Raw genomic sequence first — 24414 nt, 5'->3', positions numbered from 1 at the left:
TTTGTACTACGTTTTTAGTGGTACAAAAGAGTTCATATGAGTTAATAGGAAGTTGGGTAAAAGTTTTTGTGGATCAGTTCGAAGAGCAAATATTACGTTTAATGATAAAGCAAACTAAAGAGGGTAGCAGATATGAAGTCTTTAATACAGAAGAACAGAAATCATAGAGGAAGTAGTTTCTCTGTAATACCTACTATCATTCTTTGATCAAAAGGAAGCCTTCTATTCTTATCTGATACTAAACTTCGCCCGTAAAGTTGGAGGAAATTACACACGACAGTCAGAGTAAAAAACACTGACATATTTTACGTGAATAATCAATTTAGAAAAATTCTAACAGGGTAGTGTTTATAAACAAATACCTACATAGAATTTAGCTAAAAGTAATAATCATGGATTACGGCCCTTCGCATTATATCTCAAGCGTTTGATACAGAAAATTCTTTATAGAATCCCATACAAAGAGAATAAGAAGTTCTCCAAATATCCTCAAATTAACAAAAATCTGAAAACCTGATGAAACCCTACAGTAAATAAAAAATGAATGAAAGTTACAAAGAATCACATTCTTTGATACTAAAATTGAAAAATATACACATTGTTTATTCTCTACGTAACATAACTTCACACACACACACATACCACCGCGACACAATAATCTGAAACAGCAAAGCAAGTCATAAATAACTTAAAAACGCACGAAGACTCCCATGGCCCCTGGAGTGCTCCCAAGATTAATTACAAATTGAACGCAATTTCCATCGACCACAACATCCACTTGCCCAGCTCCCCACAGTGAACTTCTCTCGGATTTTTACTGACAATGCTCGAATTCGCGCCTTGTTACCCTCCTCCAGGCGCAAACAAAGGAGCGAGTGTTGAAAGGAATTTCCGCCCTCCAGTTTCAAACGGCCTTCCTCCCGACCGTAGTTTGAGAACTTCGGCGCGAACTTACCCAGGATTTAATTGAATAAGTTCGCGTCTCAAACGCGACAGGTCGGTGTCACCTTGTGTACCGGAAATCCACTAACTCGGCCACGTTCCGTATACCTGGCTGGGTCTTATGGCACGTTTTCTCCTTCCCGCCGCCATGCAACCCCGTAGCAACAACGAACCTATTAGTTCCGTGTTGTCTGTCGTGTCGGCAGGTCACCTAGCCTGCTTCTTCGTGTCTTCGTGCCTTTGCTAAAGTAATTTTCTGACTCCAACTCACACTTAACAAGTGTTTTGCAATTCAGTATTCGGATTAAATTGAAACGAAAATAATCGGGGATTTCGAATAATCTGACATATCAACTACTTAGGTAGCTTTCTATAATTCCATATCGCGATCTAATTTTCTCATTAGTTTTTATACTCCTACTAGTTTACTAAAAATCTGAGCTTACATCGTGTTAATAAGTGTTACTGTTATTTTAAATTGTGCTAATTTTGATTCTGTCAGAAGGTAGAGTTTTTATTAATTTTTGGCTACTTTGATTTCGTTTCTATTAAAACTGCTGAAAGCGTGTTCGACGATTTACATGATGCAGTGTTTTGGATGTAGAAATCGAGAATTTTTCTGATCGATATACAATTTTGTTTATAATGGTTCGCGGTTCGCGGTTTTAATGCTTCGGTGTGTGGCGTTTTATCGAAATTGCGAGAAGAATACATTGGGCAACGTGATCAGATTAATTAACATTATTTCGGAGTCGAGGCAGCAAATCGTCGTGATTGAGTAAGTAAATATTGGTAATTGCTTTATCGATAAGTGGATGATTATTTCAAATAATGAACGTTTACTGCTGATTCTTTACTTTCTGATAAGTCCAGGGAAATTAAATGCAGAGAAATGAAGTGAAATTAGAAGTTTTTCGATTTTTTTTCTGTGTAATTTAACGCCAAACACGACTGTTTAATATTCAGTTGTACTAAGCAGTGAATGCAGCGAAATATTTTTATATAGTAGCACGTTCCTCTTTTTAGTTACATTTCTATTATAAATATGAAGATATATAATTCTATATACATTTGGACGATGTGCAATGCATTCAAAATCTCATAAAAGATGAAATACATACAGATTTTACTGTGTATCTTAAATCCACGTAGTGCTAACGTATTCACAATAATTGTCGATTACCAACAAATTTTGTTGGTACGTTCGTAGGTATTTCATTAATTATACAATGGGTTCTCAGCGCGATGGTCAACAACCCCCGAATTCAATCGAGTTATAAAGTGTATTTTGGAGTAGAGGTTTTACTGGAGATCGTTTAGGGGTTCGTGGGAAAATTAATTTTTATTACATTTCAACGTAGAAAAATATAACGAAAAGAATAGTACACAATAACAAACAATATATCAGTATCAGTTTAAGCAGAAGTTGACTCACATAAAACACTTAGGATCATCTTCCTCAAAACGTTAATTAATGTCTTTAGATTCGAAATCTGAATAATATCAATTCCATTCGGTGCACAGAAGACACAATTTATTCACACGACATTAGAAATCATCTAAACTGAAGATTCTCCTTCACATCACACATAAAGAGTCCCACATTCACACGCCCAAAGCACATGCTCCTGGAAGCCAATTCTCTTGTCATTCTCCAGTACCAACACAACTATCAATAACCACATAATCATCTAAAACACAACATTACAAACTATATCCTCATTAACTGCAAGCAATATTCATTCCTCACGCCACAAATTACACTTTCCACTAATTCCACGACTCACGGGAACAGAGATAACACATCTTACCCTCAACGATTATAAACAAAACTTCTACCCTGTAAAACATGACGAACAGGGTTGCCCACTCCAGCGTACTTTCACCCTCTCCTCTAAACTTACGAATTACAACAAACGAAGTGAAGCATCGGCGGAATGCAAATACACGAAATCTTACTTAGGTGTGGCAGAGATAATTGGCTTATAGGCGCGGCTTAAACGCGAAAGTCTGTTCCATTCAATTTCTGACGTCACGTAAATAACGCCCGGCATCGCGCACCGTGTACCGAAAAGCCGTCCCCTGTGAGAAAGGCGCAGAAAAAAAGAAGCAGGAGACGTGGCTCGACTTCGTGTACACCCCTTGTCACGACACGGCCGCTCGAACTGTCGAAAAGGCTCGTCGATCTTTCGCTCGAAGGCCCATTATTACGTCGAAACTTTGTCCCCGGGTAGCCCGACACTTGCGTCGAATTTCTGCGCGTTCGACAACGGCTGTCGATTCACCTTTTCCTCTCTCTTTCTCTCTCTCTCTCACTATCTCTCTCTCTCCCTCTCTCTCTCTCTCTCTTTGGTACCTTTTTTTATTTCCCTCGCTCAGCCCATCCATTTGCCTGGACGCTTGTTTTATCGTTGATCGAAGTAAATTAAAATGCTTGGGTCACTCCCGCCTCCCCCGACCCCTCACGACCCCCGTTATGGATTCAGGTGGTGGCTTTGTTCAGTATAGCGCATTCTTTCACCCTCGACCGTGTTCGATTTCACGTCGACCTGTCCCTGTCGATGTGTCCGAACCCCGAAGAAATCGGCGGGTCGTCTCCTTCGTGCTGGATGACACTCGCGATATTGGAACGCAGATCGTTGGAGAAATTAATTAAAATCGAACGGAGACAGGGCGGCGGGTAGGCATGCTGCCGTGAGGAGAGAGGGGAAAAGGGAACGGGACGAGGGTAATTTGTCTCTGGAGGGAAGGGATGCGTGGATTGAAAGGTCGGCGAATCGACGTGTCTGTTCGAAAATATTGGATTCTTCTTCGAGTTTAAATGTCGTGTTTTCTCTACATTGGCTGTTAATTGGGTGGGGCTGTGATATTATTCTTCGGAACAAAAAGCGGCCTCGCCTTAATGAGGAAAATTGACAGTTACTGGTGTGGTATGAAAGGGGGATTGTTTAGGCATGGAGAAAGGAACTGGTTTCGAATTACACGATCGCAAAGAATTGCTAGGTTCAAGTAATCTTTTCCACAAGTTTGATAGAATAATTCTTCATAATTTTCGTGATGTAACAAATATTTTGAACAGTCAGAATGTCGGTAGCTGATTTTTAAAGGAACTACGAACCAAACTCGTTGCCATAGATTCCTCGTGTTTACGCTTTTAATATCAAAAGAAGTTGATCCGAGTAGCCAAGACTTATCCAAGCAATCGCGAATCCCTGTTGCTTATTGCTTCCTTTATTCGCAGCGACATCCCTCGACATTCTTTAGTCTCTGCGGTAGATTTAAATGCCTCTTTATCCACCTTCAAGTGCAAATACGACGAATATTCATTATTCTGTAGTCGCCTGCAAATAGACGTATTCTCATAGAGATTCATAGATGAATGCATCGCAAAGGACTGAAGAAGCTTTTACTAAAAGAGTCGACGTCGCGAGAATGATTAGTTTGTGACGACACAATTGATTTGGTGTATAGTAAACATAGTGAATACGCTATCGTTCCTGATAAAATTGGACGATGCAGCTCGATTATCTCTGATAGCATCCGCGAAAACCGATACGCCACCCCGCAAAATCGCTGGCAGAGTGCCTGTTAATTGACAAAATGTCAGGCGACGGACCGTCAGGGAAGTTCGAAAGGCGTATAAAGTGCCATGTCGCGAGACACGTTCACTTAATTATCGCACTTACCTTGAGAACATGCACGTCGTCGTGACGTTAAATGTATTTACTCTTCTCTCGTCTCGTGATCGAACCTCTTAAGTGTTATGGAAGGTGCGGGTACTTTCTGTCCTGACATCTTTGTTAGTCGCAACACTGGCAAGTAGCATTCGCGAGATAAAGAATATTCCTCGAGATCCTCTCCGAATCAAAAAATTCTTCCGCGTTCCACTTCGATGGAAAGATGGAATGCAAAACGAGAAAGTTGGGAGAGTAAAATGTGTAAAACAGACTTGAACCACCTAAATACAGGGCGTCCTAAAAATTTATCCCCTATTTCGTTTTTAAATAGCTCCTAAAAGAAATAAAAGATAGTTGATTTTTGTTTATATATTATTTATTGAAGCTTGGGAAATAATCATGGGAAACAATATCGATCAAATGGCGGCTTCTGTTTGCGACACAAATTTTGGCTCTTTGGAGTGCATTTTGCATGGCATTTCTGAAGGTTTCCGAGGGAATGTTGTTAATTATTTGGCGAATATCTTCCTTAAATTGTAAAATTGTCAGTTTAATAACGGGGGATTCTACCTTGTGGGGATGAGAAATAGGTGATTCTTTGTGAATTTTTTGTACAAAAACTGTTCGACAAATTAATTTGAAGTTCGGCAGGCTGTTTTATAATACCCTGAATTATTATTTTAAATTTTTCTGTAACGGTAAATGAAACATAGCAGATACAGAGTGCTAACTGAGAGCGTTGAGATCAAACAAGTAGTCCTGGCGTTGATGGAAAGTACCCAAAGGACTATCTGAAACGCAAGAAAAAAAAAATTCGTAATCTATATGAATGTGGCTATCTGTGATAGTAGATTCATTAGGGAAAATAAAGCAAATGTTATAATGGCAGCCTTCTGAAAAAGATGAATCGCATTTCACCCAAAATCGGGAAAAACTTCTTTAAATAAAAAAGGAACAGTAACAGACACGGCAGCAAATCTAGTTCATAATAAATCTCCCGCGTGTCTGCTTCACAACTGTCAAATGCCAGCTGCCAGCGTCGCGTCGTAACGAAAAGCAGCCAATTAAAGTATGGGACTGATTTTTAGGACGCCGTGTACATGATAAAACTCTTTAAACACTCCATGCAATGCACACCCTTCATTCTCTGTCAAATTTTATTCTCCAAAGTTAATTGCTGCATTCCTCGAGCTTTCCGTAGCTCCGTCTTAATTCGTATTCTTCCTATCTCCGATCCTCAGGGTCCGCCGACTGTTCTTCAGAGAGTCCTCCTTTCTTTCGGGTGACGACGAGTGCTTCAATTATATCCCCCGCTCTTTTGTGCCGGTGTGCGACATTGGAAGCCCGAAACGGTCGCATCCGGAGGCCTTCAATTATATTCAAAAAGCCAGTCAACCCCTCCCCGCCACTTGTTACTGGCCGCGTCCAAAGCTTTCTCCTAACATTGCCCACCATTTCACTCGACCACCTTCGCGGGCCATTCGAGCAAAAGGCATCGTTTCCATTGTCACCGGAATCGGTCGACATTTCACGCTGCTTAAGTGTCGTTGAACACGGCGATCGTGTTCGACTGTTACCTCGTTGGTCTCTCCATGGACGTTCCACGACGAAGTTTCGAAAACTGTGACTACCAACGAAGCAATCAATATTTAGAGTTTATTTACCGTTTTTCTTTTGTAGCCGATCAATCTAATTGTTTTAATTTAAGGAATTAAAAGCACCGCGAGTGCGTGTTCTTTTCTTCACTCTTGGAGGAATTAGTATTTCTTTGTGGAAGAAAATATATTTTTTTTAAAGGTGGATAAATAGGCTTGCAATTGTCAAGAAAACTATTATTAATAGTATTTTAGCCAGAAATTCATAAAACAACGATATTTTTTTATACTTTCGCTTAGAAGACTTTTTGAATACTATGTATTAGTTTATTCCATCTACTTCTTAACTCGTTCGCTACCAGATATCACATATTTGTGATACTTCGATATCTGGTGATATGTAATAATGAAAATAACACAGCTGCCTTATATATAAAGACGAAACGTAAAGACTGTAGAAATAAACAGAGAAATGAGCAGAGGGATAAAAAATAGAGTATCTTACAAGAGAAGAATATTTCATTTTTATGGGACTCTGCAGATTTGCAGAATAGTGAAAAATATTTAAAAAGTATTTTTTTTATCGCCAATCTCCATGCTGAAGGGGTGAAAACAGCCCCTATCTCGACTAACTATTAGCCGTAGGACAAATTTTTCTTTTTTGAAACGTGAGTTGTTTACAGACGAATCCAGCTGCCTGCTCAGTTTTCAGAAAATTCTAGGAAATACGTTGTCGACCTCCAATTTTAGGGGCTGCACTCACCCCTTCCGCATGGATGATTGCCAATAACAAAAAACACGTGTCACCTATTTTTCACTATTCTGCAAATCTACAGAGTCTCGTCAAACTCGGCGTGTGCGGGTTCGATATATTCATATCGAGATTCAGCTAGCAACGCCACGTGTAGCGTAACAATTTTGCAGTTTACGTTGATAAAATAAAGAAGGCCGACTTTTTGGAAATGTTGAAATTAGATAGCCTGTGGGACATGCAGAGCCTCCGGGCCTCTTTATCTCGTTCTTCGAGTACCTAACTAAAAATATATTCTATATTGAACGAGACCACCAAAAATGATTTCCTTAATACACGCTAGTAACAATCGTGCTGCGTGCTATTGAACAAACACAACTCGATGTGCCCCTTGATAAGCACAAACCCTAATATTTCCAATGCTTAAAACATTGAAGCAACTGTGGTCAGCGCCGAATCCTAAAAGTAATTAAACGAGCCAGGGCATCCTGAAACCTTAGACATTTAAATAAACGAGTGCACCATTCTGTCTAGTCTATCACTAAATACAGATATTTAGTGTAATCCGAGTACCAATTCAAGTTCACGAAACGAATATATTAGCTTGATGCGAAAGTTCGTTCGCTTTATTAAACCAAAGTGTTTATTGATAGTAAAGATATACTACATGTTTTTCTAATCAAAGTATTTTCCTTGGCTACCTAGGATTTAAAAAAAAAGCCATTTCCGCACACTTAACGTAATACTAAGGGAACGAACTTTTGCACCGAGCTTTCCTTATTTCAAACTAACTGTTAAATCACAGCTTCCCGAGTGTATGTGCAAGTGTCAGCGCGAAGAAACGGTATGATGTGAATCCATGCTGAATCGTCGAGCACCTTTTTAATAGTCGCCCTCGAAGCGTGTCAAGCGTAGAAATTGCCTGGGAGTCTCTCAAAAATTTAATACATTTTTCGCACGATCGTTTCTAAATCTCGCGATGATCTGAGCGGTGGACATTAATAATTGCCAATCCCCCAGCGAATTAATACGCTGACGACCTCTGGCCAATTAAAAGGGATTCCGCCGAGGCAGAGGGACTCAACAATCGCAGGACGCTGTTCTCGCGACGGGGGATAAATTCCTCTCCTTTGCTCTGTCTCTCCGTTCTCGGGCATTTGTTCGTTTTTCTTTGCTTCCACACGTAGGAACGGTTGCCCCTCCACGTTCTCCGTTTCCTTATTTCCATGAGAACGGTAATTGCCTGGCTTCGTGTCTCCTCGAGAAGAAGCAGCAACGGGACGCGGCGTCCAGCTGCCTTATCGTCTCGGGCTTCAAACTCGATGGCGCTCTCGTCGTTATTATAATTGCTCCTTTCCACCCCCGCGGTGTCAGCCGATAGAGAATGGATAGAATCAGGGACGGGCATCGGAATTCGTTGTATCTTCTCCCCCTCCTCATACTTTCCAACTCGATCGTCCAAGTTCGTCGTAGGAAATGAAACGATGCGCGGAGCGGGACGTCGACGATCCAGTAATTAACGACGCGTCTCGTCACGAACTTTCAATGATACTGTCGTCGCCAGAAAAGAATAAAATTGTCGGCTTGGAAAATCGATTGATCGTCGACTGAGCGTTGCGCAAGAGATGGCTGAATTGCGCTGTTTTCCTATTTCCAGGTAGGTATATCCGGAAGGGTGGATAGGGTGAACCAACCAGTGAACGACCGAATTGTTGAATCTATGTCACGCTTCTATTTTTAGTCATATGAGGGAATTTTTCTAAGGCAGTCATTATTTTTTCGTTTTAGTACATTTTGATATAAGATTGATTTAAAAAAAATTTAATTACAAATTATTTTTATATAAACTGTGTAGATATTTTCAATTCTTTGCGCCCAAAATGAAAGTATATCAATCAAGGTTTATATTAATGTGAATTAGAATTGCGAACTCTCACCTTGAACTCGATTTAATATGTAAAATATGTAACGTATAGGGGTTGACAGGTAGTTTTGCGAGTAACTGTGTTTAAAACACCAACTATACGCCACAGAAGTGTGACACTGAGTGACTCTCTGTCGAGGCATGCGCATCAGTGAACCTCGCTACTGCTGGGTACTCCTACGCGCCGAAAAAAATTTAACCACCCATTTCGAAAACACTCTGCACAAGCACTCGGTACGACATTAAAGTGCCATTAAAAAGGGAAAGAGGGAGTCTCGCCCTTCGTTCGAAAATGAATCGTGCATCAGTCCCGCAATCACATCGCGCTTGTTAAATAGAAAAAGTCAACGCGAGTTTCATCGTATTGGAGTAATTTATTCCGCGATCCATTCGCTGCAGCTTCGTCTCCATTCGGGAATCGACCGTGTCGCAGCCTCTATGATTGCACGGTGTTTCCGCGAGACGACGATCTCTCCGTTTCTCGAACGGTGTCGCTCGAACAGAATAATTCACCTTAAGAGCAATTGATTTTCCAATAAAGCAGCGTGGCACGGCATAGACGCGTGCAGACGAACGCTTGCGTGCGCTCGAGGATCGCGAAGATGTGGCCGAGGGATGAAAACACGTCGGGGAAACCCAGCGAGTTTCAACCCCTTTCCAATATTATCGTTGCAACAACCATAGACTGCGAAATCAGTTATTGGTTACTCGTCGTGCATTAAGACTAGGTCAGATCTATAATCAGAGGCGTCCATGCGCCTAATACATTTATTTGTGAGACCACGATTTTCTTCCTTGCAATTTATGACTATAGAAATGATATATTTTCGTTGATTGTACAAGAAATTGTGGAAGAGGTCGTAGAAATTGTGTCTTCTTGAAGAAGTGAATAAAAAAATATGGAGACTGTTCTTAAGCGGGAGGACACCAGCTTTGGATCTAATAGGGAATGCAATTCTGAGTTGTAAAGTTCCAGTAAACTTGTGTTCGATGATGCTTGAAAAAGTTATTGCTGCGAAACTTTATTTGCCATAGGTACTTTTGACTCACATGCAGCACAGTCGTCACTTAAAAACATGTTTGGATTTCTGTGGTTGAACATTTGAATAGGGTAAACGCACCAATAAATGAACACTTAAGGCTAATGAATGAACACTTTTATAAAATTATGTTTGCAGCGCGATTGATTCCACGTGCTGCAAAAATTGTTTGGATATGCAGCAAGAAATTAAAAGAAGTTTCTAATTAATTAAGTAGTTGCTTATTTTAATAACTTATTTTACTCATTTTAATATTAAATGTCCATTCACTGGTACGTGTTCATTTAGTGGTACATCCACCCTATGAAGTTTATTTAGCATCAATTGGTGCGAGAGAAGAATTGCTTGCAATTATAGTAAAAGCATATGAAAACATGCGAAAACACGGTACTCCAAAATATCGTGGTAAAAAATCTACATAGTAATAAAAAGATATCAAAACTGCTGTAAGTCGATGGAAAAGATTTTCATCCACTTTGCACGCAAGGGGTGTCCATGAGTTTTTTTAGCATTTAAATTTTTCAACTCAGAATTGCATTTCTTATCGAATTTCAAGTTTGTGTCCCTTCATTAGGGGACACTCTGTAAAATAAATCTTTTTTATTGCACGCGTGGTTTCGGTAAAAATTGATTTCGAATATGAAACTACGATTACTCGAACAAGAATAACTAACGCCGATCGAATCGTTAATCAGTTTCCATGGTTAATTGCTTGCAATTAAATACCTATACCGAAACTGACCAATGCCAGTCGACATATTCTACGATATAGGTACGCGCTCTTCTCATTTTCTGATAATGTACCTGCATGCAACAGACTACACATTCGCAGAATCGCTTTCGCTAGGAATGGAATTAGAGTACACGGTCGTATGTAGAATGCATTATACGCGAACACATGGGACCACGTGTCCAGCCAACAGCAAGTTTAATAAGAATTCTTAGTCTCATTCAATATTTACCAAAGCCACCACCGTAATAAATAGATCTTCGATAAAACTAGAGATAACGTCGCGTGGTATTCGTTTCGCAAGGTTCTTGGATTATTACTCAAAGATATTGGAATTTAAATATTTCTATAGATTAATACACACGTTCAGTCAATAAGAGCTGCCATCTGAGATAACTCGTTATTTATTGATTTCATCACCAATTGTTTTATATGAAATATATTGTATTTGGCGGGGCTCGTCGAACCGACACAATTTAATTTTCTTATATTTTACATTTTCTGAGATATCAAGATGACCCTAAGTTTCTTAAGTGGCACCTTATATTTTTTTTACAGTACTGGATTGCAGTCGATAAAAAAACGAATTCAGTGCCATTTACCAAAGTGACTATGAGCTCACCTTCGACCAATTAAAAACCTCGCGATCACCTTGATATTTCGGAAAATATAGGGTATAAAAAATTAAAGTGCGTCTGTTCGACGAGCCGCACTGAATACAATACGTGGAACGATATTTTTTAGTCAACCGTGCCCCAGTCAATCGATAGTATCAATAGGAGTACGTAGAAGATAATAAAAAGTGAAATGCAGAACGGGCGTACGCAAGCAGAAGATGCATTGTTCGTTTACCAGTCACGTCCGAAAAGTTTCGCCTCGTTTCCCGCTAAGAACACTTGACGCTCGTTTCCTTCCCTTCGTTCGGGCGTGCTCTTCTTCCGGCCCTTGCACCCCTCGAATCCGCGCCGTTTGTATTTCACACGTACATTTTACCTTGGCCTTGTCGTCCGATCCAGCTCGTGACCTCGTTAGCGTGATCATCGACGCTGAAAGAATCGTGCCCCTCTGGTTATCATTTGCTTCTATTTCTCTTCACTCCTCGAGCCGACTGTTGGTGCATCGGTTCGGCACTGCGACAGTTTCCTCGAGAGTCTGGCGGTGTTCTTTGCAATCGCGATTAAAGCGACGGAAATGTGAAATATCGAGTGATGCTTTGGAAACGTAATGTCGGGAAGCAAAAGTACTTTGCACGTTCCTTGGCGAGACGAAGAATAGGCTATTATACTTTTACCTGGTTCGAGGTAACTTATTAATTCTCGTAGTGGTTAAACTCGATTTAGGTTCGTTCTTAAGCGATCTGTTCGCAATGAATGTTTAATTACGGAGATGCGAAATTTGCTTTACTCGAAATCAAATTCCTCTTTAATTTTCTTCTCTGGATAGTAGAGGGGAATAATGATTGGGCAATTAAACGCAATGGAGTTAGTAATACCATGCTTCAGTATTTTACGAATTTAACCATGTCGCAGAAATGAATTCAGCTGAACTCAAACGAGCAATTAACTAAATAGAATCAAAATCCTGACCCACTTCAAAATAACAGTACCTGTTACAATTTTTTTTAATATATTAACCTGTTAGAAGAACACTTGTTAATTGGACCAAAGTAATATAGGCAAGACGAATGTATTATAAAGCATAGACAACTCGTCATACCGATAATAATATTACCCCCGTACAGCAACGAATCGTCGTTCGAAATAAGGAGTAACTATCCAATCATCTACCGAGTATTCCCCGAAAGAAAACGCTATAAAAATGTTAAGGTAGATTAAGTTTTATTAGGAGGCTGACACCGCATAAATTTGCGAAAAAAAAATATATATATCCTCTAAAATATCGTCGTCCCCTGTAATGAGATCGAACGAGGACGAATCCAGGCTTAAACCAGACGAAGGACGAATTAATTATTTGCTACCGTAGCGAATTTCGTTTTCCTTTTTACATTTTCGAAAATCCATCTGTCGCTTCGCTATCCCTCCTTCTCTCTTCGAACTTCGTGTCTATGCGTCTTCCTTTCTTCCTTTATTTTTACATATTGTTCTGCACAGTACAGTCGAGTACGCTGTTATTTCCTACGTTCGCTTCGTATCCGTATATTTGTCAAGCAATATATCGCCAACGCACGAACAGTAGCACACAATGACACGTACACGTAACATTTACATGCGTATGCGCGCGAACAGTACTTTCGAACGAGGGTGTGCAACGATTATCGCGTTCGCTGCGAATGAACTCGAGGAACTGGAATATTATTTGTTAACGGTGTATCGATCGTTTTGCTGTTAAACTCTGTTTGTGATTGGTGATGGATAACGTTTGTGTAAAGGAGTGCGATGTCTGTATCGAGTAATCGGGGGCAGATTTTGGGTGTGGTGTACAATAAAGTGGAATAGAAGGTAATATCTGTTTTAGTATTTAAAATGCAACAGCAGGTTTAAAATAATGTGAATTTGACAAGGGGTATCTTTATTGACTAAAAAAGTACTAGTTCTGAGAAATCGTATTTTCGTAGGAAGCTAGGCTAAGAAACATTTATCACGATATTTAATTAGCACGAAGATGGAGTGACATTAAACACCTTTAAACCTTTTCAAACCCCATAAAATCTCTGCAAACTCTGTTCGAAGCTCTTTTCTAATTTACGCGCATCATCTAACCCAAAACATAGTTTGAATTTTAAACTGATAAGAAGCAGGATACGAAAAGGAGAACAGAAAAGAGAAAGTGAGGCTGGAAGAGGTTTTTTGGAGTAATATTACGCTATTTAAATAATATCGTGTAGCGTTACCCTTCCAACACCACCACGGCGATAACTTCAGAAATTCCACTACCTAATGAGTGTTTGAATAAATCAAAACATGTTCGACGCACTGTAAATGCGATGCATTACACTCGAATCGTGCAATCACGCTCGCTGATAACATTCAATGTAACAATAGCCATTGTGAAGATGTACAACACCAAATTCATTCTCGTGGTTAACGTCCAGTTGAAAAACCATCCCCGTTATTCCCCGCGCCTAATGAACGTTCAAGCCGTAATACGTAGATATGCTACGACCATAATCCACTTTTTAAAGAGTTTTACGAGCAACGAGCGAAAAAGTTTACTCAGTTATCAGTGACTGATGACACCAAAGAGTGAAAAAATAATTGTGAGAAACGCTGATGCAAAATCGAAATTGTCGGACCGAATTAACAGAGCAAACTTTTTTCTTAAATTCGATGACGGATGGGTAAACAAAGTTCGGAAGAAAGGGGTGCAAATAAATGCGGATGCAGGAAGAGTGATTAAAAAGCTAAAGTGGGAGAACGTGTAAGAGGCGCGTGAATTGCACGAAACACGAAAATTCGGGATGAGAGGAAACAAATTTATCGCTTTACACTTGCAACATGCTTCGCAGAGTGAATTGCTTGTTTTCGATCCGAGTCCTTCGAGTAATTGAAAGTGGGAAATGGGGAGCACTGAAAGCACCGAAAATTCAATTTTTCCCTTTTTCCATAAATCGAATTTACGAGGGCTGGCCCGATAACTCTGCAAACAGAAGCTATTTCAAAATATTTGTTCCAAAGCCAAGAAAGTGCAACGACACCGCGCGGTGACAAGTTTCTCCTCCTTTCTGGAACATTTACGTTCCCTTTTTTTTCCAAAATTAGAATAGTTTTCCTTCTAGCGTCCGTCCGTAGGGACAGACTACACACTTATTGTGTTAAAAATGTTAATTATCATTCTCATTACTCGACTTCCCGTGTCGAATTCCTTTTGCAAAAGGGAAGGAACGTGTCAAGTATTTTCTATTCCAGTTTAAAAAATTCAATATTAATCGCAGATATTTTATTACAAAATTTTTCAATTCATTTCTTTACATGAAAATGGAAACGTGCAAAACCTCAACATCATTCTTTTCATGTATCACAATAAACGACGCTTAATCGACAATTAATTTGATCGTTACTAAAGGTCTCTGACGATTAAAATCCCATTCTCAAAACGTGCGCTCTGTTTATAAAATCCAGAGTGTCACTCGGTGTTGCAGATAATTGGAGGAATAATTAAAACGCGACTGGAGCATTACAAACCTCATTGAACGCTGCTGTGTCGGGATTTAACAGTTACTTTCACGGAGACAATAAAAATCACGGCAGTCAGAATGATAATTAATGAAACGTTAAACATCGGTCTTTTATTTACTGCGCTTCGTGGAGTGCAGTGTTAATTACCCAGAGGAAGGTGTTTCCACTCAAACAGCAGTATTACTCGCGCGAAGAGACGGACTTGTCTACTGCACCTCTCACGTATCTAAAGTAATGTTGTTAACTCGACAAATTGCCGTAGAATTAGGTACACTGTTATTTTATATCAACGGTAGGATTCGTCAAGTAAGAAATAATTATTTTCCATTTACAATCACACACCTATTATGACATGCTCCGCGAGACACCGAAAGAGTTGCTCACCTCTTTTCCAATCGATTCGTTCGATTGATTGTTCTACTTCGTTTCCCGCGTAATCGTTAACGAAAAGAGTCCAAAGGATCCTTTTTCCACCGACGGCTGGAATTGAATTATTCCATTGGAATACCAATTACGCGATGCTGCGCGCGCACAGAGGCACCGGGCACAAAGAGACGGACGAACGTTCGTCAGCGTTCACTGACTTCTGATTAAAACTAATTGATGCTAATGAAACAGAATGAGCCCGCCCCGTATCCAGCGCGTCTTCATGATTTCCTTCGCTAACCCGATCGATGCGAACCAGGCAAATAATTGAGTTTGTATCAGAATGTCATGCCACCTGTTAGGGCCGGCGCAATGATTCGTGGACGCGATGGATTTGAAGTTTGAAGCTCCCCGCGGTTTCATCTTCGATTTCACTCTGATCGGACGCGATTCGACGTGTAATGCATCGGATTAGATGTCTGATATTTAATGGCGAAGCAGAGGAAGTTAGTCAGCTTTGTGGGCAATCTGTTCTACAAGGGGAGTTTGGTAACTCAAATGTTCAAAATATCTTAAACTTTGCAGAAATGTAGCTCAAGTGATTCTAATAACGTAACTATCTTTTGATTCGGTAGTAAAACGGTTTTAAGAGCGAAAACACTCCCTCAAAGAAATTGTGAGTTTTTATATTATCGTGAGTATCTGTGAAACCGTAAAAGATATTGAAAAAAAGTTAAATTCAAAGTTTTATGATTTTCGATATCCTACAATGTGGTGATAAAAAATTGTCGAAAGGGGGTGGTGTGGATAAATTTGGAAAAAGGAAGTAATAGGACGTAAAAAACCATAGAATTTTGAATTTAAATTCTTCATAATATCTTTCACAGTTTCATAGATATTCACGATAATCTGAAAACTCGCCATTTTTTCGAGGGGGTGTTTTCACCCTTAGGGCATCATTTGAGCTCCATTTCTACAAAGTTTCAAATTTTTTGGAAGTCTCGAGTTACAGAACTTCCTTAGCTGGTATATTTTAAGATAGTGTCATCGGATTCGTGTTGCAAGTTCGAATGAAGCTCGATTTTGGGGGTAGACATACAGAGGTATAACTTATTAAAAAAAAAATGTAATTCCTAAATGAATTTTAGGTGAAGATTGCTTTTTATAAAGAGATTTATTTTCTGAGATGTTCAATTTAAAAAGCTACCTACTAATTCTGTCGTCCCTTTTGCCATGTTTTTCAAATCGTACAGAGATGTGTTTACGAAATTCACTTAATTTCGATTTCCTTAAAAAAAGCCATGTATGAAATTGTATTTTCACAGATTCAATTTTTTTCTTTGCAAGGAATACTCTTCCCTTCGATTGCATCATGAATTACTCCATATCCTACAATTTTCTGTTAATATTAAATCACTCAATTCCTGACTCGCGTTATTGATCTACAAGTCTAATTTAATTTGAAGGGATTTCGTATTTTTAATTCGAAAAATTGGGTATTTCTCAACGTTTCATCTCGTAGATGCGAATTACTGCGGATGGTGCAGCTTGTACAATAGAATAGCCTACATTATTCTTACGAGATCGACCAATTTTTTCCAACAAGTGGGCAAGAGTGCCGTATAATTAAAGGGGACAATGAAGAGGCAATAACAGAAACTCGTAGAGGGGATTAAACGCCTGAGCCTGAAATTTATTACAAGATAATTTACGGGTAACGCTAAACTCAGCTATTAATATTGTCCCCGCAATGAATGAAATTTCATTGCGCGTCCAACTTACGTGTGCATATTCAAGGAACAGTAACACCAAATCGTCCGCATCCATTTGAACGTATCCATTGTCAGTATGAAGTTTCGAAAATCTGCAAGAATAATAATCAACAGAATATAATTCTCCCCTAAGCTCGTTCAATTTTATTTCCGAAAGCGTGAAACGATTAGCAGTCTCGGTTGAACGGGGGGAAAACTCGACGATGCAAGAATTAAACTCGATTCCACGTGAAAATCAATCTTGTTTCTTTTTAATTTCCAATGGATTACGAGGGGATTACGAAATTGTTACGCTGCAATTTATGTATATGCTTTACAGTTGTGAATGAACGTTACGCGATCAAAGTATTAAACATTTCGCGAGTTCGTGAAATACATAAATCAAGTATAAGAAAAAAGAAATTACTATTCGGCTATTAAATAAGAGATTTTACTTTCACTTCTGATCTCAAGTAATCATTAATTAAAATTGCGTTCTCTTTGCAAGGTAGTCTTTATAAAACAATTTATAAAGACACCAGTTTATTGTGCAGTATCACAATATAATCTATAAAGTATACAGAAATAGATTTCTTTGTAAATAATACCGACGACTTCAAAGCTTGCACCTCACTCAATCTAATCAGTTTAATCGATTGATCAAAAACGTGATCGAGTAGATGGATTCGTAGCGATCCCCTTGAAGAAAGCACAGGTTAATTTTCTCTTAATCACAACACAAATAGATGCAATGGTGGTTTTAGTACACTTTAGAACGATTAATATTACTTGTCGCGATTATCAAGGAGTTAGATTATTATCCTGATAAAAGGAGGCGAGTGCTGAATCGAGGTAAGTACTTCTCCCACAAGTACATAAAGCTTCATTACGTAGCTGTACATTAGTCCATGCATACCTACATCGAGATGTTTCTTACTAAAGAGTACAAAACTCCATGAATGTACTGTAAGTATGGATTCAGAATCTCAATAGTATTGAAAAAGTTCATTAACCATACATCTAGAATCGCATCGTTTCTGAGTTATAGTTTCCTTTGAAATATCTATTTTCTTGCTTCTTAAAAGATTTACAAATTGATCCACATTCATTCTCAATACATGCAAGAGTCTTTCTTCCTTGTCACACATTTTGGGGACCTACTATTTTACAAAATTCAGACATATTTTGTAGAAAGTAGTTTCCTTTCGGTTAAATTTTAGCAACTCCTCCCTATTATGCTCATTCTCCCCTACTACCAGTCCTATAATTTCTGGTTACTATAATATGAATGGATGGTAACGTTAATCCTCGTGCACTGTGCAATGTGATGAAGGCGAAGTATTATTAGAAATATATTATTTCGAAAGTTAGATAGAAACATAAGTGCAGAATAAAATAATTCTTTAGATTAAAAATTACAGGTTCTGTTAACATCAGCAAAATTTTAAGAGATCGTAGCTCAGCCTGTACAGCTTAATAAATTATTCAAAACATATTCCCTCGTTTTACGAATAACCAACCACTCATTCTTTAAAACATAATTACTTAATCCTTCCACCGATTTAACTCAAACATTATACGAGCAATCTTCGAAATCTTGATTACCTTGCTCCAATAAACGATCCACTTATTTGCACAATGAATATTAATGAACTCGTTCTACCTGTTGATGAAGAGTTTCAATATCGAAAGTGGATGCTTTGTAACGAACGAAAGCACGATTATCCCTTCGAAATAACACAGGGAACATAATTAAAAAACGATGCGACTTTAGACACACGTTTCGATGAACTATTCGTCTCTCATTGAGTTCTAAATCTTACGTACAGGCACACCAAAAGACCTAACTTCCTCCATTTTACAAATGACATCGATAAGCTGACGCTCCCTTCGAATTTTCTTCGAGTAGCATCATGTCGAAAAATTCGCCCGGCGACAGCTGCTCGGCGGCTGAAAGGACAGCAGGAGCATCGAATGAAAATGAATTCGATGCTTAAATACAAGGTAGTGGCGAAGTGTCGCGCGGGAAAGAGGTCGGGGTAACGCTACAGCTTTGAGGGGGAAAAAAGATTGAATTTTTCGCTGTGCCTTGCCGAGCTTGCCCCATTTTCCGGGCCCTATAATGAGGAAAGAAAGACGACGTTGTTACCCCCTGGGAGAAGGGTGCTGTCGGTTTGAATCTTCAACGACCAGCTAGCTGCGAGTAATCGGTGTAAGCGTCGTGTCTCATCTTCCTTAATTGTAATCACATTCTCTGTCGATGGACGTTCAAAGTTTCTGTGGAATTGCTGTTCCTTGGAGTAGTTCGAATTTCGTTTCACGTTAAATCGTGTAGTAGTCTAGACTCTAGTTACATATCCATGCATAGTTGCACTTGCACGGCATATTTCGAAGGGTAGGTGTAGAAAACTTGATCCAACGTTTCGAGGTGAAATCGCGCAGGTATATTCATTTAGAATTAGAAGAAGCCAATGAGTGTTACCTTCGCGTATGTCTACCTGTATAACATGTATCAGATTCGATGATTTGCAGTCATGAATTTCAAAATGAAAGAGAAGAAAAATGGTTCGTGTTGCGACCAGCTGGAAAGAAGTGGTTGACACTTTTAATAAAGAATTTTTTAATCCTGAATGCCGTCTATGACTTAATACTTTATCAACTTCTTCTTTCTAACCGTTATCAACAGTAACTATAAACTCCATGGTAATGTATTAGGTTGGTGCATTTGAAATTGCCGTTTCGCGGAAGGAAATTTGAATGAACATATTTTTTGCTTTTTAACTATTTCCTTTATTTTATTTGCTTGAGTTTAGCAATTGTTTGTTTCATCCCTAGCATAGACAAAGGAACTTTTACGCTATACGCGATCGGCAATTTCATATGCACCAAGGCAATATAATTTTGTTATACAAATGTAGGGTGTTCATTCCATATTTAATGGGTTAAGTGAATGAAATTAAAGAAAACTCGTCATGACGAGTTGAAAAAGAAGTTAATAGTTAATAGTTTGATATCCTCCCTTCTACTGTGGCCGTGGTAAATATTAGTTCCCAGTACAGTTTTATCCCGTTATACATAAACGGTAGGTATGCTGTCCGGCTCGCCTCTCTTCGTTGCTGCAGCGAATACAAGAGACTGGCAAGGGAAGTTCGCCAACTCGAAAATTCAAGAAAATCTTAAACTTTTCAGAAATGTAGCTCAAATGATGGTAATAACGAAACTATTTTTGATTCGGCAATAAGACGGTCCTAAAGGTGAAAACACCCACTCAACAAAATTACAGGTCTTCATATTATCGTGAATATCTACGAAACCGTAAAATGTATCGAAGAAAAGTTCAACTCAAAGTTTTACGGCTTTCGATATCCTACGATACGGTGATAAAGAATTGTCGAAAAAAAACGCTAGTGCGGATGAATTTCGGAAAGAAAATATATTTTTCGCAAATTCTTTATCGCTGCTTTATAAAGCACACACTTAACAACCCACAGAATTTTGAATTTATCTTCTTTCTGATATCTTTTACAGTCTCGTAGATATTTACGATAATCTGAAAACTCGCAATTTTTTCGGGATGGTGTTTTAACACATAATACCATTTTATTGCCGAATAAAAAAATAGTTACGGTATTGGCATTACTTGAGCTACATTTCTGCAAAGTTTCAGATTCCTTGAGTTTTCGAGTTGCCAAACTTCCCTTTGGAGACTGAAAATGAGTGCCCTCACGCTCATTCTCAGACTCTCGCGCTCGCCAGCCGCGGCGCGGCGACTACAAAAGAAGTAGTGGGGATAACAATGTACTTCTAACGGAGCAGGGGACCCGGACTTGTAACGGGACAACACTGTATTCTACTTGCTCCTATTATTAATGTTTCCCTCATTCGTTTTTATTAATCAACACCCATGATACACTCGAAGGTTTCCATAAGTAATTACAAGTCTACCCGACAATTTCATTCCTATTACATTACTCCATACAAATTTTGCTCCTTGTTTCATGGTCTAAGTTTATTCCCTATAAAACTGACATGCAATGAATATTTTCCCTGCCAATTAAAAGCTCGTATTTGAAGTACTTATTAGCTTCCATAACCAAATATGCTACATCGACTGTTCGCGAAGCTAGAGCATGACTTTTATACACCATCTGTAAACACTATGGCTCTCGAGAAGGTATAATACCTTTCCCATAACTCGCTATTAGTTCTTCCATAACGTTTGCTGCGCGTCTCTTATAATTCGCATTTAGCCCGTTAATGATGTGCTGGCACGTGTTCATTACTTCCCCTTTGACTTCCTCGTGAAATACGAGCACGTTCCTCGTGGTTTGCTGTTGATTCACTGATACCGTGCCCAGCGCATTTCTCGTGCCTCAAGCACGCGTAAAAGTCAAGTTATTAAACTAGCAAATATAGGAATATTCAAACAGTCAAACCTTCCTTGTCAAATTCACGTTAGATAGTTTTCCAGACACTTAATAACTAACACAACGAACTCAAAGTGCGATCCACTTTCATATGAAAAATACTTAGGGACTGCTGACTAACACCTGTCTAATAATTCAGTGCTTCCATTGTCGCAAGTATCTCCAATTTAATTGTGTATCCTCGAGAACTTCGAGTTCATTGCTCATTTTATTTTCATAGACAGTATTACCTGCTATTCTACGTTATCTTAACACTTCGAATGGCGCAAGGCTTTGAAGAAAGCCCTTTTAATCCTCAGATCTCTCTGAGCGACCCTCTTCTAGAAAAATTTTGTGCAAAACGAACTCCGAGCTCGGTTTGTTGTCGGAAGGAACATGCGAGGCCTCTCGGGCAATGTTTCCGATGCTTTCCATAAAACATCCACGTGAAAACATGCCAAACAAGCGTTGCACAGGGTGCGAGTGCCTCGGCGTGAAAACTCGTCGACGCCAGTCGAAGTGTCAAGCTCCAACCACGTGGTAGTTCGATACACAAGCGTAGTTCTCGATTAGATTATACGCAAACGTGTGCCCGACAAGTGCAGACTGTCCAAAATATCGTCCACTTCTGCAAGGTCTGTCGTCTTGCTCCACGGTCTCCTCGAGTTCACTCACAAAAGACACGAACGGGGACGAAATGAAAGGAAACCACCGTACAAATACCAGCACACTCGCGGTGGCGTTCAGCGTAGGAACAGATCGTTTCTCTTTAATTCATTTCAACGCTACTCGCCACACGTACTGCCAATAGTTCTGACGATCTTTGCTCACTTGCATGACGTCGTGCCGTACTACTACTCTTACTCTTACTATTTTCTTATTATTATTCTTACTATTACTACTTTATTAGTGTTACTCTTATTAACTCGAGACACTTAGCGTTAAAAGAAGACACTCTAGATCCGTTATGTTTTTCATGTTGTTGGAACGCGAACGTCCATAATTTCTTGTATCGAAGTTGTCTGATGGTCTAGATACTCTAGATCGATTTTGTGTATCTGCGAGCTTCTTTCCTCTCTTTCTCTCTCTCTCACTCTCGCTGTATCTATAACTCTATCTTCTTTCTTGTCGTCTTGTTTAGTTCATCTCAGCCTCTACTGCCGCATAATGATTGTCCACACACGAAAATTGTATGGAATATTCTGTAACATTTCTGCCTCATGCCTTATCTCTTCCTTTTCTCTCTAGCTCTCTAATTTCTTGTCTTTACGTCTGCCTCTGTCTCGCTCTTTATTTTCTTGTAAACACTACATAGCTCTGGCTCTTTTTCTTCAACTACGTGAGTTTATCTCTTCCTTTCTTCTTTTTATCTCTCTGTTACTTGCGCGCGCGGGCGCTCTATCTCTCTCTCTCTCGCTATCTATTCTGATTTTGGTTTCGTCTATGCAAGCTGCTGGCTCATTGGGTTTTCTGAAAGTGCCTGTAATACTCGGACATTGCCTGTAACAATGTATGCTTTTCACATGTACGTTAAGTATACACGTGTAATGTCTGCTGATTGATGTTGGTATGTTTCGTACGAGCGATGTAGTATATTATACGTACATAATATACTATGTATATACATATATATATATTTATATATATGTATATACATATTTAATATAATTTAATCGTGCCTATACGTGTGTTTTTCAATATTGTGACGTGTCTAACGATTTACTATCGGCAACGAGCATCGTGCACGGTATTGCGATACACTTCTATGGGGAAGTACGTTTGTACATGGCATTTACTGTTCGTTCGTTCAATGAATGTATTTATCGAATGGAAAGCCACAGGACTGTATCGATCGTTTTAATGAATCGTTAATACGAACGGTCGTCTATTAATTATGACTTAGACGAGAGCCCCTCGTAACGCACAGTGGAATGTTTAAGCGATGGTTAGACGGTACGAAAAATTCGTTTATGAATCATTGATAGTCGGCTATCGGTCAAATACGTAGAATAATGCAACAGCGAATAATTTGGCACGAAAACGGGAATTTCGTGCGCGTGGGTTTTTAATCCGCGAGCTCTGGTATTCGTGATTATTTCGTTTATTTCCAATGTCAGGAATTTGTGTAGTTTTCTATTAGAGTCATTTGTTGCTCGGAAATTTTGGTGTTACTAATTTTCAATGTTCTCTTCACTGTTTGTTGGAGTTGTGTTCCTGAGAGATAAAAATATGACAATGTTCAGAAGTTCTGATGTAGACTCTTTGTTTTGAAATCTTTCAACACAATTGTCGAAGTAATATTTATGCGCAATGAAGGTGAAGTATAGAGAATAGTCCAATAGAAGCAGAACATAAATTATTAGTTTTAATAATTTTAAATTATTAGAACAGAACAATTCTATTAGTTTTGAAGATTGAGAAAACCGTTGCAGATGTAACACAATTTACTGTGCTCCTTTTCTGATATTTTCAAAACCATCGTAGTTGAACGCTATCATCATTTCAATAATTCGAAAGTAAGTACCTATTTAAGCTCATTAAATTGCGTTATTACACTTAATAAACGATCGAAGTGTTATTTTTTAGTAATCACCTACGCATTGTCGAATACGTGTGTACAACATCAAACTGTATTCTTTTTGAATAACTTCCAGTGTAACCATAGAACAAAAATTAGGATGTTTAGAGAATGGTGGATAACCTACCACAACTATATCAAAATCTTCAAAATTAGAAGAATTCATCAGATGTTCTGTTTGCTCTAGACCGCACCGCGTACGTAAACTCTTCACAAGGGAATCATTCCTTGCAAAGAGTAATTAAAATAAATAGCATCCTTCGATGCCAAAATAATTTCAAAGAGTATCTATAAAAACTTCACACAAGTAACCATAAGGGGCATAAGGAGATATTGGAGGCACCTTCTTAGGGAGATAGAAATCACGAAAGCATTTTTAACTGCAAATTTTGCCATCCAAAAAATCGCTGTTTGCACCTAGTGATGGGATTCGAAACGATTCAAAGCGTCTTGAATGAAGTCCCAAAATTTCAGAGATACCAAAATATTTTGCACAAGCTTAGTGTTTAGTAGCTTCG

The 24414-nt window shown here is 38.9% G+C and overlaps 1 protein-coding gene across 2 annotated transcripts in view; it reads left to right on the top strand.

Annotated features, from left to right (window-relative positions):
• Nachralpha6 (nicotinic acetylcholine receptor alpha6) overlaps window positions 1–24414 on the top strand; it is a 391747-nt gene that overhangs the window by 314590 nt on the left and 52743 nt on the right. The window lies entirely within an intron of this gene.

The sequence above is a fragment of the Andrena cerasifolii genome, chromosome 9, assembly GCF_050908995.1.
Source record: "Andrena cerasifolii isolate SP2316 chromosome 9, iyAndCera1_principal, whole genome shotgun sequence".
In the NCBI taxonomy this organism is placed as follows: domain Eukaryota; kingdom Metazoa; phylum Arthropoda; class Insecta; order Hymenoptera; family Andrenidae; genus Andrena; species Andrena cerasifolii.
This window is presented reverse-complemented; position numbering and strand designations above follow the sequence as displayed.